The following is a 14421-nucleotide window of genomic DNA, read 5'->3' as shown; positions in this document are numbered from 1 at the left end:
TTCCTTTTGCTGCTTCCTAGCTGTCATTTTTTTTTTCCTCTTTCTTTTGCCTCTCTACCTTCTTTGACTCCCCCTTCTCCCTTGTGGAAGAAATGTAGATGCTCTTATATAGATAGTGGTGAAGGTGGTGAATACATAAATGTATGACCATGCAGAGAACCATCGATTATTTACTTGGGATGGAATGTATGGTGAGTGAACAAAACCATCTTAAAAAAAAAATGGGTTGATGACAAAACCTCGAGGGCAATATGCTGAGTGAAATAAGCCAGACAGATTAGGACAATTATTACAGGGTCTCACTGACAGGAACTAATTATAATATGTAAACTCATAGACATGAAATATAAGGTACCAAGATATAGGATGAGGCTTAAGAATGGGGAGTGGTTGCTTAATATGAGGAGAATGTTGAATTAGGATGAACTCAAATGTTTGGAAATGAACAGGGGTGTTGGTAGCAAGATGTGAGAATAACTAACAGCGCCGAATGGTGTGTGAATGAGGTGGAAAGGGGAAGCTCAGAGTCATATATGTCACCAGAAGGAAAGTTGGAGGTCAAAAGATGGGAATGTATAAAACTGAATCCTATGGTGGGCAATGTCCATGATCAACTGTACAAATACTAGAAATCGCTTCCATGAACCAGAACAAATGTATGACAATACAATTAGAAGTTAATAATAGAGGGGCATATAGGGAAGAACTATATACCTATTACAAACTATATACTACAGTTAGTAGTATTTCAACATTTTTTCATAAACAGTAACAAATGTACTATATCAATACTACGAGTCAACAATTGAGGGGGGTTGGTTAGGGATAGTGGAGGATTAGAGTTTCCTTTTCTTTTTTTGTTTTTTTCATCTTTCACTTTATTTCTTGTCTGGAGTAATGAAAAGTTTCTAAAAATTGAACAAAAATTAAGTGTGATGGATGCACAGCTGTATGAGGGTACCCAGGGGCAAGTGATTGTACACTTTGGATCTTTGGATAATTGTATGGTATCTGAACAATCTCAATAAAAATGAAAAAAAAAGAAAGAAAGAAAGAAAGAAAGAAAGAAAGAAAGAAAACAGTTGAGCAAAAGAAATAAAACACAAAACACACACACACACACACACAAAACAGCATGGTATTGGCATAAAGATAGAGATATCGACCAATAGAATCGAATTGAGAATTCAGAAATAGACTCTCACATCTAAGGCCAATTAATATTTGACAAGGCTGCCAAATCCACTCAATTAGGACAAAACAGTCCCTTCAACACATGGTGCTGGAAGAACTGGATATCCATATGCAAAAGAATAAAAGAGGACCCCTATCTCACATCTTATAGAAAAATTAACTCAAAATGGATCAAAGTGATTGCATAACTATATAGCTTTTACAGTGTGACTGTGTAATTGTGAAAACCTTGTGACTGACACCCACTTTATCCAGTTTATGGACAGATGAGTAAAAAAAATAAAGACAGTAAGTAAGTAAGTAAATAAATAAATAAATAAATAAATAAATAAATAAATAAGGGGTATGGGATGTTTGGGGTGCTCTATTTTATTTAAGTTTTTATTCCTTTTTTTGAGTAACGAAAATGTTCAAAAATGATTGTGGTGATGACTGTAAAACTATATGATTGCACTGTGGATTGTTGGTTGTACACTTTGGATAATTGTCTGGGGTGTGAATATGTTTCAATAAAACTGCATTTTAAAAAATGGATCAAAGACTTAAGTGTAAGAACTAGGACCATACAACTCATAAAAGGAAATATAGGGAAGTGTCTTCAAGATCTTGAGGTAGGTAGTGGTTTCTTAGACTTTACAGCCCAAGCACAAGCAACAAAAGAAAAAAATAGATAAATGGTACTGTCTCAAAATTAATAACTTGTGTCAAAGGTCTTTGTGAAGAAATTTGAAAAGGCAGCCTACTCAATGGGAGAAAATATTTGGAAACCACATTTCCAATAAAGGTTTAATATCCAGAATATACAAAGAAATCCTATAACTCAACAAAAGGACCAACAACCCAATTTAAAAACGGGCAAATGACTTGACTAGATGTTTTTCCAAAGAGGAAATACAAATGGCTAAAAAATCACATGAAAAGATCCTCAGTATAGCTAGATATTAGGAAAATGCAAATGAAAATGAGATATCATTTCATATCTACTAAAATGGTCACTGTTAAAAAAAAAACAGAAAATGACAAGTGTTGGAGAGGATGTGGAAAAATAGGAACACTTATTCACTGTTGGAGGTAATGTAAAATGGTGCCGCCACTGTGGAAAACAGTTTGGGAATTCCCCAGGAAGATAAACAATAGAATTTCCATATGATCTGGAAATCCCACATTAGGTATATACCAAGAAGAACTGAAAGCAGGGACTCAGACATTTTCACAGATGCTCATAGTGGCAGTATTCTCAGTTGCCAAAAGATGGAAACAACCCAAGTGTTCATGAAACAATGAATGGATAAACAAAATGTAGTATTTACATATAATGGAACATTATTCAGCTGTAAAAAGTAGTGAAGTCCCGATAAATGCGACAACATGGATGAACCTGGAGGACACTGTGTCAGTGAAATAAGCCAGACCAAAGGACAAATATGTATGATCTCACAGCTATGAGCTAATTATAATAACCAAACTGATAGAGTTAGAATCTAGAATTTAGGTTACCATATGATAGAATGGGAGCAGAGAATGGGGACTTGGTGCTTAATTTCAGCAGAATTTCTATTCAGGTTGATTATAAATGTTTGGAAATGGATAGTGGTGATGGTAGCACATTACTGTGAGTGTAATTAATGGTGGTGAATTATGTTTGTGAATGTGTTTGAAAGGGGAAGTTTTGGGTCGTGTATGTTACATGAAGGAAAGTTAGAATACAGAACACGGAACTGTATAACGCTGTAAACCCTGTTGGGGACAATGGACTGTGATCGGGAGTACAAATATAAGAATGTTCTTTTGTGAATTATAACAAATGTATGACTACTACAAGCTGTTACTAATAAGGTGATATATGGGAAAATACATCTAATGTATATTATGGACTATATTTAACATTAATATTTTAATTTTCTTTCATCAATTTTAATAAAAGTACCACACTAATGCAAAGTGCAACAATAGGTGGGGTACATGGGAACTTTGTCTTTTTTACATGTCTTTTTAGTAAACTTACAACTTCTCTAATAAAATAAAATAAAATAATTAAAAGGAAACGTTGTGCTAAATGAAAGAAACAAGACACAAAGAACTATATATTGTATGGTTCCATTTATTAAAATATAAATATAGGAGAAACTAAGATGGCGGGATGGTGAGACAGGGCAAAAAAACACCTCCGTGAAAAACACCAGATAAAAACCAGAAAGTGACCCAGAATACCAGTTACAGCAATGCGCCAGCTGGACGAAGTCTCCTAGTACCACAGGGGCTGTATACTTGGTGAAACCAGGAGTCTGCATTCTGAAACGAGTGACAAAGCTGGCTGGAAGACCCGCAGCCACGCAGCAGTCTGGGGAAGCCAGGGCTTGGCGTTTGGAGACTGACGGGCTCTTTTAAAAAAAAAAAAAAAAAAAAAAGGAAAAACCTAGGAGCAGCTGCAGTTGTGATAGTGGGAACCACGCAGTAAAACACAGCAAGAGGGGGCTGGGCTGGCCTCTCGGTGTCTGTCCTAGAGGATAGCCGGCTGCAGGTACCCTCGGGGCCAGGGGAATGGAGGGGAGAGCCAGAAGCAGAAAGAAACCCTGCGGCTAGCAGCTGGCTCCCTGGAGGGCTGGATAAACTCCTGCCCGGGGCTGTCCCCATAGCCCAGAGCCCCGCCAGTTGTCCCAGAGCTGGGAAGGAGGAACTGTGCGAGGAGGAGGGGGTTGAGACGCCCCGTTCGGCCATCTTTGCATGAGGCTCAGAGCGCCCCTGCATGGCCCAGAGGCCCGGGGCTTCCCTTGAGGTATGGCGGGCACTGGTGATGTAGCACAGCATTCCCTTGGCAGAGGTCCTGGAGGATCACAGCTGGGTGGGGGGACCTGCTTGGAGAACCCAGGGACACTATGCCAAGTCCAGTGGTTTGTGGGACAGCAAGAGAGAGGGTCTGGGGCTGAAATGAAATGAAGACTTAGACTCTTGCGGCAGCCTTGAATCTCCAGGAACCTGGGGGATTTGAATATTAAAGCTGCCCTTCCTCCCTGGCCACCCGTACACACACCCCACATTCAGGGCGGATGGCTCCAGCAGCACACCCAAACTGAGTTCTCCAACTGAACCCCACAAGAATTATTTCCCCACACACCGTGGGAACAAGGTTGAGAACAGACTTGAGGGGTATAGGTGACTCACGGACACCATCTGCTGGTTAGTTAGAGAAAGTGTACGCCACCAAACTGTGTTTCTGAAAAATTAGATTGGTATCTTTTTTTTTACAACTTGAAAGAACCCTATCAAGCAAAGCAAATGCCAAGAGGCCAAAAACAACAGAAAATCTTAATGCATATGATAAAACCAGACGATATGGAGAATCCAACTCCAAACAAACAAATCAAGATATCAGAAGAGACACACACAGTACCTGGCACAATTAATCAAGGAACTACAATCGAGGAATGAAAACATGGCAAAGAATTTAAAGGACATCAAGAAGACCATGGCCCAGGATATAAGTGACATAAAGAAGACCCTAGAAGAACATAAAGAAGACATTGCAAGAATAAATAAAAAAAACAGAAGATCTTATGGAAATAAAAGAAACTGTTGGCCAAATTAAAAAGACTCTGGATATTCACAATACAAGATTAGAGGAAGTTGAACAACGTCTCAGTGTCCTAGAAGTCCACAGAACAGAAAATGAAAGAACAAAAGAAAGAATGGAGAAAAAAATTGAAAAAATAGAAATGGATCTCAGGGATACAACAGATAAAATGAAACACCCAAACTTAAGACTCATTGGTGTCCCAGAAGGGGAAGAGAAGGGTAAAGGTCTAGAAAGAGTATTCAAAGAAATTCTTGGGGAAAACTTCCCAAACCTCATACACAATATAAATACACAAAGCATAAATGCCCAGTGAACGCCAAATAGAATAAATCCAAATAAACCCACTCCGAGACATATTCTGATCAGACTGTCAAATACCGAAGAGAAGGACCAAGTTCTGAAAGCAGCAAGAGAAAAGCAATTCACCACATACAAAGGAAACAACATAAGACTAAGTTGTGACTACTCAGCAGCCACCATGGAGGTGAGAAGGCAGTGGCACAACATAGTTAAAATTCTGAGAGAGAAAAATTTCCAACCACGAATACTTTATCCAGCAAAACTCTCCTTCAAATTTGACGGAGAGCTTAAATTTTTCACAGACAAACAAATGTTGAGAGAGTTTGCCAATAAAAGACCTGCCCTACTTCAGATTCTAAAGGGAGCCCTACCAACAGAGAAACAAAGAAAGGAGAAAGAGATATAGAGAATTTTAACATACATATATAGTACCTTACATCCCAAATCACCAGGACACTCATTTTTCTCTAGTGATCACAGATCTTTCTCCATAAGGGACCATAAGCTGGGACATAAAACAAGCCTCAAGAAATTAAAAAAAAAAAAAAATGAATATACTCAAAGCACATTCTCCAACTGCAATGGAATATAAATAGAAGACAATAATTTTTGAACTGTAACTCCACTATTTACCTCCTACATGATAAAAAATAGACAAACTCTAATGACAAATCAGTGGTTTTGAACTCAACGTAAAATATGTAATTTTAGACAACTACATAAAGGTGGGGGAATGGAGGAGTATAGGAACATAGTTTATGTGCCCTATTGAAGTGAAGGTGGTATCAAAGAAAAACAAGATTGTTATGGATTTAAGAGGTTAATTTTAAGACCCACAGTAAATACAAAGAAACTATCAGAGAATATAACCATAGAGATGAAAAGTAGAGTATGGGTTAAGAGAAATGAGGGAAGGGGCAATGGGGAGTTAAGAAATGAGTGTAGGGTTGCTGTTTGAGGTGAAGGGAAATTTCTAGTAATGGATGGTGGGAAAGAGCATTACAACATTCTAAAGGTGATTAATCCCACTAATGGAAGGCTAGGGAGGGGGTGGAATGGGAAGATTTAGGCTGTATATATGTTTCCACAATTGAAAAAAAAAAAAAAGTCTAAATAGATGACAATTGAATGCCAAGGATGAACCTGGATGGGATTGGAGGACAGAGGACAGGAGGCTCAAAGGGACACAGTTGAGACATAAGGAAAAGGAAATATACGATGTAAGCTTTGTATCATTGTTGAATCTATTGTACTTCTTAGCTGCGCTTAATGGGATTGCATAAAAGAATGTTCTTATTCATGGGAAGTGTATATTTGAATTACAGTGTTTGTTTAAGGATGTGTGCAGCTAACTCTCATATGTTCAAAAGAGAGAGCAATAGATGATGGATGATAGATAGGGAGGGAGGGAGGGAGGGAAAGAAATAGCGGTGTGACAGCACGTTAAAGTTGGTGGATTGGGGTATCGGGGGAGGGGTCAGGGTATGATGGAATTCTGTGTATGGGGTTAGTATTGTTTTTGCAACTGTTCCTATAACTTTGAATTTATTTCAAAATAAAAAATATATATATATAAATATAAATAAATTTATAGAGACAACTATAATAGTGGTTATGCAGGGCTGGGGAAGGACGAAGAGACTGAGAGGTGACTGCTAAGGGGTATGGAGTTTTTCTGTTTGGATAATGAAAATGTTCTAAAATTGATTGTGGGGATGAATGCACAACTCTGTGATTATACTAAGGGCCACTAATTGTAGACTTTGAATGGATTGTATGGCATGTGAATATATTTCAATAAAAATGTTTTAGGGCGGAACCTAAGGTGGCAACTAGGTGAGACAGAGAAAAAAACACCTCTGTGGAAAACACTAGATAAAAAACCAGAAAGGACCCAGAACACCACTTCCAAAGTAGCATCAGCTGGACAAGTTCTGCTAAAGCCACAGGGAACGTGCATTTGGTGAAACGAATTCTGCATTTTGAAACGAGTTAGTGAGTAGGCTGAATCCCTCGGCCACACTGCGTTGGGGGGAAACGGTGGGTTGGAGTTTTTAAAAACATAAAAGAAGCCCGGGAACAGCTGCAGATAAGACGGGAGTGGTCTGGACTAATGCCTCGGTGTCTGGGGTGGAGGATACCCCTTTCCACATCCACTGCTGATTGTCTTGGGTCCAGGGAAGCAAAGGGGAGATGCACAACTTGCAGCCGTCTCCCCAGCGGGTGGGGCTATTCCTGCCTGGGGCCAAACACACAGCACAGAGCTGAGCCGAGAAACCCAGCCTCGCAGCCGTCTCCCCAGCGGGCGGGGCTACTCCTGCCCGGCTGAACACACAGCACAGACCCAAGACAAGAAACCCAGCCTGACAGGCAGTCTTTCCTGCAGCACCGTTCACACGACACAATATCGGCTGTGGACAGTGGCCTTTAATACACACACGGCTGATTGTCCCGGAGCTGGGAGAGTGGAGCTGTGCGGAAAGGGGGAAGTTAATGCATCCCATTCAACCATCTTTGAAGCGCGCTGGGAACGCCCCTACACAGCCCGGTGGCCCAGGGCTTCCCTGGAGGCTGGCGCTCACTTGTGATGTGGCACGGCCCTCACCCCCTCAACAGAGGTCCTGGAAAAGCATAGCAGGGAGGGGGGAACTGCTCAGAAATCCCAGGGAACCTACACCAATACCAAGGACTTTTGTGTCAGTGGCAGAGAACAGCCTTAAATCTCCGGGAACACCTGGGAGGTTTGATTGTTAAACCTGCCCTTCCTTCCTAACTGCTCAGACACACGCCCCTCACTGAAGGCAGACAGCACTGCCAACACACCCAAATTAAGTGCACCAATTGGACCCCAAAAGAATCAGATCCCCACATACCACGAAGTTGGGGAGAACTGACTTGAGGGGAATAAGTGACTCACGGACACCATCTGCTGGTCAGTTAGAGAAAGTGTATGTCACCAAGCTGCAATTCTAACAAATTAAAGATCAAGTAAAGCAAATGCCAAGAGGCCAAAAACAACAGAAAATCTTAAAGCAGATGATAAAACCAGACGACATGGAGAACCCGAACCCAAACACTCAAATCAAAAGATCTGAAGACACAAAGTTCCTGGCAGAATTAATCAAAGAACTACAGACAGGCAATGAGAGCATGGCACGGGATATAAAAGACTTGAAGAAGAGCATGGCACAGAATATAAAAGACATAAAAAAGACCCTAGAAGAGCATAAAGAAGATATTGCAAGAGTAAATAAAAAAATAGAAGCTCTTATGGAAATTAAAGAAACTGTAGGCCAAATTAAAAAGACTCTGGAAACTCATAATACAAGATTAGAGGAAGCTGAACAACAACTCAGCCTCTTCGAGGACCACAGAACAGAAAATGAAAGAACAAAAGAAAGAATGGGGAAAAAAATTGAAAAAATCGAAATGGATCTCAGGGATATGATAGATAAAATAAAATGTCCAAATTTAAGACTCACTGGTGTCCCAGAAGGGGAAGAGAAGGGTAAAGGTCTAGAAAGAGTATTCAAAGAAATTGTTGGGGAAAACTTCCCAAACCTCATACACAATATAAATACACAAAGCATAAATGCCCAGTGAACGCCAAATAGAATAAATCCAAATAAACCCACTCCGAGACATATTCTGATCAGACTGTCAAATACCGAAGAGAAGGAGCAAGTTCTGAAAGCAGCAAGAAGAAAGCAATTCACCACATACAAAGGAAACAACATAAGACTAAGTAATGACTACTCAGCAGCCACCATGGAGGCGAGAATGCAGTGGCATGACATATTTAAAATTCTGAGAGAGGAAAATTTCCAACCAAGAATACTTTATCCAGCAAAACTCTCCTTCAAATTTGAGGGAGAGCTTAAATTTTTCACAAACAAATGCGGAGAGAGTTTGTTAATAAAAGATCAGCACTACTTCAGATACTAAAGCGAGCCCTACCGACAGAGAAACAAAGAAATGAAAGAGAGATATAGAGACTTTTAACAGACATATATAGAATATTACATCCCAGGTCACTGGGACACATGTTCTTCACTAGTGATCACGGATCTTTCTCCAGAATGGACTGTATGTGGGGACATAAAAACAAGCCTCAATAAAATAAAAAATAAAAAAATGAATTTGTTCAAAGCACATTCTCTGACCACAATGGAATACAAATAGAAGTCAATAACCATCAGAGACTCGGAGAATTCACAAACACCTGAAAGATAAAAATGAAGGGGAGAAGAAAACATTCCCAGACAATCAAAAGCTGAGGAACTTCATCACCAGTAGATCAGTCCTAAGCAGGCTGAAAGGAAGGGACACTAAACAATTGACTGAAACCACATGAAGAAATAAAGATTTCCAGTAAAGATCACACGGTACATATAAAGACCATTACTACTGTATTGTTGATTTATAACTCCACTATTTACTTCCTACAGGATCTAAAATACATAAACTGTAATGATAAATTGGTGGTTTTGGACTCAATGTAAAATATGTAATTCTTGATAAGAACTACATAAAGGTGGGGGAATGGAGGAGTACAGGAACACAGTTTAAGTGTCCTATTGAAGTTAACTTGGTTTCAAAGAAAAACAAGATTGTTATAGATTTAAGAGGTTAATTTTAAGCCCCATGGTAAACACAAAGAAAGTATCAAAGAATATGACCAAAGAGATGAAAAGTAGAGTAGGGGTTCCAAGAAGTGGGGGAAGGGGCAATGGGGAGTTAAGAAATGAGAGTAGGGGTTTTGGTTTGGGGTGAAGGGAAACTTCTAGAAATGGATGGTCGGAAAGTGATAGCATTACAACATTCTAAATGTGATTAATCCCACTAAGGGAATGCTAGGGAGGGGTGGAATAGGAAGATTTAGGCTATATATATCTTTCCACAATTGAAAAAAAAAAATAAGACAGTCTAAACAGATGAAAATTAAATGCCAAGGATGATCCTGGATGGGATCTGAGGTCGGAGGAGAGGAGGCTCAAAGGGACACAGATGGGACACAAGAAAAAAAAAAAAGGAAATATAGAATGTAAGCTTTGTATCAATGCTGAATTTCTTGAACTTCTTAGCTGCGTTTAATGAGATTGCATAAAATAATGTTCTTGTTCATGGGAAAGGTATATGTGAATTATATTGTTTGTTGAAAGATATGTGCAGCTTGCTCTCATATGTTCAGAAGACAGAGCAATAGATGATGGGTGTTAGGGAGGCAGGGAGGGAGGGAGAGAGGGACGGAAAGAAAGAGACAGTGGTATCACAGGATCTTAAAGGTGACGGATCAGGGTATCGGGGGAGGGGGGTTGGGGTATGATGGAATTCTATGTAGGGGGTTTGTACTGTTTTTACAACTGTTCCTGTAAGATTGAACTTATTTCAAAATAAAATTTATTATTAATAAAATATATATATATATACATACATATACATACAAATATTTGTACCTAGGAGAAAATACAGTGCAACATTTTTTTTTAAATGTTGGGTTAGGTGGGATGTCTAAGCTTGCAACTACAGGCAGAAATCATAAAATGAGAAAATTGACAATATATGCTTAATAAAAATATAAAACTTCTGACACAAAGAGCCACCCTAAACAAAGTTAGGCAGAATTCTAAGACGGGACCAAGATTCCTGCTCCCTGTTACATATGCCTTGCATAATCCCCTCCCTTTCAGTATGAGCTAGACTTGTGAATACGATGATTTCACTCCTGTGATTAGGTTGAGCTAAATGGCAAAGATGAAAGGCTTTGCAGATGTAATCGGGGCGACTGAACAATTGACTTTGAATTAATCTTAAGGAAGATTATCCTAGGCAGGCTTGGTTAAACAGGTGAGAACGTGGAAAGAGGATCCAGGCTTTCCCTGAGTAAGAGAGATTCCAGGAGAGATTTTGCTGCTGGCCTTGCAAAAGCAAACTGCCATGTTTTGGAGAGACCACGTGGCAGGGAACTGGCAGGCAGCCTCTAGGAGCAGAGAATGGCCCCAAGATGACCTCAGCAAGAAAACAGGAACTTCAGTCTTATAACCACAAAACTCTGAACTCTTCCCTATCCAGCAAACTTGGAAGAGGACCCTGAACCTCTGATCAGATCACAGTCACAGGTGACATCTTGATTTCAACCTGGTGAAAGACCCTGAGTGTGGATCCAGCTATCCTGTACCCAGTCTCCCGACCCATGGAAAACACATTTATGTAGTTTTAAGCCACTCAGCTTGTGTTAGTTTGTTATGTAGCACCAGGAAACCAATCCAGTGACATATGATGAACCAGAAAAATCTTTGCCCCATATAGGAAAAAGGATACTATCAGGGTTGGTATTCAAATTATTTAACAACTGTTACAAAATAGGGACACAAATGAGAATGCCCTAGACTGTACCAGAGCTGAACACCAGAGTGCTGGTTTGGAAGTATTATGTCCCCCAAAATGCCATTATCTTTGATGCAGTCTTGTGTGGGCAGGAAAGTATTGGTGTTGATTGTGTTGGAGACTTTTGATTGGATGTTTCTGTGGAGATGTGATCACTCAACTTGCGGGTGAGATCTTTCATTGGATAACTTCCATGGAGGTGTGGCCCCGCCCATCCAGCATGGGCCTTGATTAGTTTACTGGAGCACTATATAAGCTCAGACAGAAGGAGCAGGCTTGCTACAGCCAAGAGGGACACTTTGAAGAACGCACAGGAGCTGAGAGCGTAGCTACAGATGAGAGACAGTTTGAAGACGTCCGTTGAAAGTAGACTATTGCTCCAGAGAAGCTAAGAGAGGACAAACACTCCAAGGGCAACTAAGAGTGACATTTTTTAAGGAACTGCAGCCTAGAAAGGAACATCCTGGGAGAAAGCCATTTTGAAACCAGAACTTTGGAGGAGATGCCAGCCACATGCCTTCCCAGCTAACAGAGGTTTTCCGGACACCATTGGCCATCCTTTGGTGAAGGTACCTGATTGCTGATGTGTTACCTTGGACACTTTATGGCCTTAAGACTGTAACTGTGTAACCAAATAAACCAGTTTTTATAAAAGCCAATCCATCTCTGGTGTTTTGCACTATGGTAGCATTAGCCAACTGGAATTTCAGTTTCTCCTTATGGCAATGGGTATGTTTACCCTATGGCTGTCCCTCCTTTGTATATTGGAAGCAGATAACTTGTTCTAAGTTTCACAGGTACAGAGCGAGAGGGTAATTTTGCTTTTGGACAGACCATGCTTGTAACTGATTTTGATGGGATCCTGTACTTACCTATTGTTACTATTTAAGTTTTTGTGATATTGTGATTGGATGAATGTATTTTGTATTTGGAAGGAATATCTTTTTCTGGTGTCCAGGGGGTGGAATGTGCCAGTTTGTATATTTATGTCCCCCAGAAAAAGCCATATTCTTTAATGCATTCTTGTGGGGGCATACATATTAGTGTGGATTAGGGTGGAACCTACTGGTTAAGTGTCCATGGAGATGTGACCCACCCAACTGTAAGTGATAACTCTGGATAATTTCCATGGAGGCGTGGCCCCACCTATTCAGGGTGGGCCTTACTTAGTTTACTGGAGCATTATATAAGCTCAAACAGAAGGAGCAGATAGTGAGCTGGAGCTGAGACAGACATTTTGAAGATGAGCATTGGAAGCTGATGCAGACATTTTGGAGAATGCCATTCTGAAATGCAACCTGGGATCAAGAAGATGCCAGCCACGTGCCTTCCCAGCTAACAGAGGTTTTCTGGAGCCATTGGCCATCCTTCAGTGAAGGTACCCTTTGTTGATGGACACATTATGGCCTTAAGACTGTAACTTTGTAACCAAATAAACCCCTTTATAAAAGCCAGTCCATCTCTGGTATTTTGCATTCCAGCAGCATTAGCAAACTAGAACAACCAGCTCCTCCCTTAATAGATAAAACCTTCTATGGATTCCTAAAGAATAAGAAAATCCATTTTGAAAATTAAAGAAAAAGATGTAAACAATTCACTAAGGAAATTCAAATGGACAATAAACATAAAAAGTTAAACATTTCATTTCTAATCAAACAGCAACAAATTAAGACAATGAAATGCTAACTGCGCCTATCAAAAATCACACAAATTAAAAAGAATAATTTCATCCTGTGATGGCTGGGCATGAAAAATGGACATTATTTCACTGGATTGTTAGATGGTAAATTGGCATAATATTTTTAGAGGAAAATTGCGAAGAATCTATAAAAATTTTATACATGCATACATTGCGATCCAATAGTACTTCTAGAAATATATGCTATAAAAATAATTGTATAAATATATATGTGCAAAAATGCATACTACATGCTGAATTTTCTTTTATTTAATCTGTCATAGTTTATATCTTGTTTGTCTACCCTCTTTCACTGAACTCTAAGCTACATAGTATCAGGGACATTGTTTATTTTGTTCATAAATATATACCCAGAAACTTATATGAACATAGTGGGAACTCACAAAATATTTGTTGAATGAATAAATAATGTTAATTGCTAGTACCATTATAATAGCAAAGTAAGTAGTCACCACTAAGCAAAGCAAACTAAATTTGACCACATACAGTGGAATACTATGCGCTTAATGTTAAGTTATGAACTGACTTGGAAAAAAGTCCATGAGATATTGTTGAATAAAAGAAGCAAATTGAATTTATTCATAAAAGGGAAAAATGTGTAAATGTGTATGTTCACATATGGAAGCATATATATAAAGAAATGGATGGTTATATATTCAAATTGTTTGTGGTGGTTAACCACTAGAGAGTAGGGCTTTAAATTTGTTTTGTATGCTTTTCTGAATTATCTTCACAGGAGCACATATAACTTTTATAAATAACAAAACTAATGAAGTTCAATTCTTTAAAGAAAACTTTGAATTGATACATTTATTTGCAATGAGCCAGAAGTTCAGCTATCTTATTGATTCTTAAACTAACATGCATTCTTAACAAGAATCACTGGATAACTAGGAGCCAAATAATGGTGTTAGAGGGAGCCTGTAGTCCCTTCGGAGCTATTTTCAAAATATTTTTCTGGGAGATTACCTATAGTTTCATTAAAATATCAAAAACATCTATAATGCAATACCATTCTCATCACCCCACCCCTAACATTTCACCATCACTGGTAATTTAGTTTCCTTTTAAAAGAAACCACATCAGCAGACTCTTTGACTTTAACCTACTAACTTTTGAAGGAGTAACAAAGACACTTAATGCCCATTTAGACAAGTTAGTACCCAAGGATTAAATATAGTACTTCTGTGGCCAGAATTATCAGACTGTTAAATGGGTGAAAAAATGATCAAAGGTAAGGTTGGTTTTCACAGAAACTCAACACTCA

General features: G+C 39.1%; 1 protein-coding gene across 8 annotated transcripts in view; it reads right to left on the bottom strand.

Moving 5' to 3' along the window:
* Positions 1 to 14421, bottom strand: part of ATP10D (ATPase phospholipid transporting 10D (putative)) — a 145704-nt gene that overhangs the window by 66737 nt on the left and 64546 nt on the right. The window lies entirely within an intron of this gene.

The sequence above is a fragment of the Choloepus didactylus genome, chromosome 3 (assembly GCF_015220235.1).
Source record: "Choloepus didactylus isolate mChoDid1 chromosome 3, mChoDid1.pri, whole genome shotgun sequence".
NCBI classification, from domain to species: Eukaryota; Metazoa; Chordata; class Mammalia; order Pilosa; family Megalonychidae; genus Choloepus; species Choloepus didactylus.
This window is presented reverse-complemented; position numbering and strand designations above follow the sequence as displayed.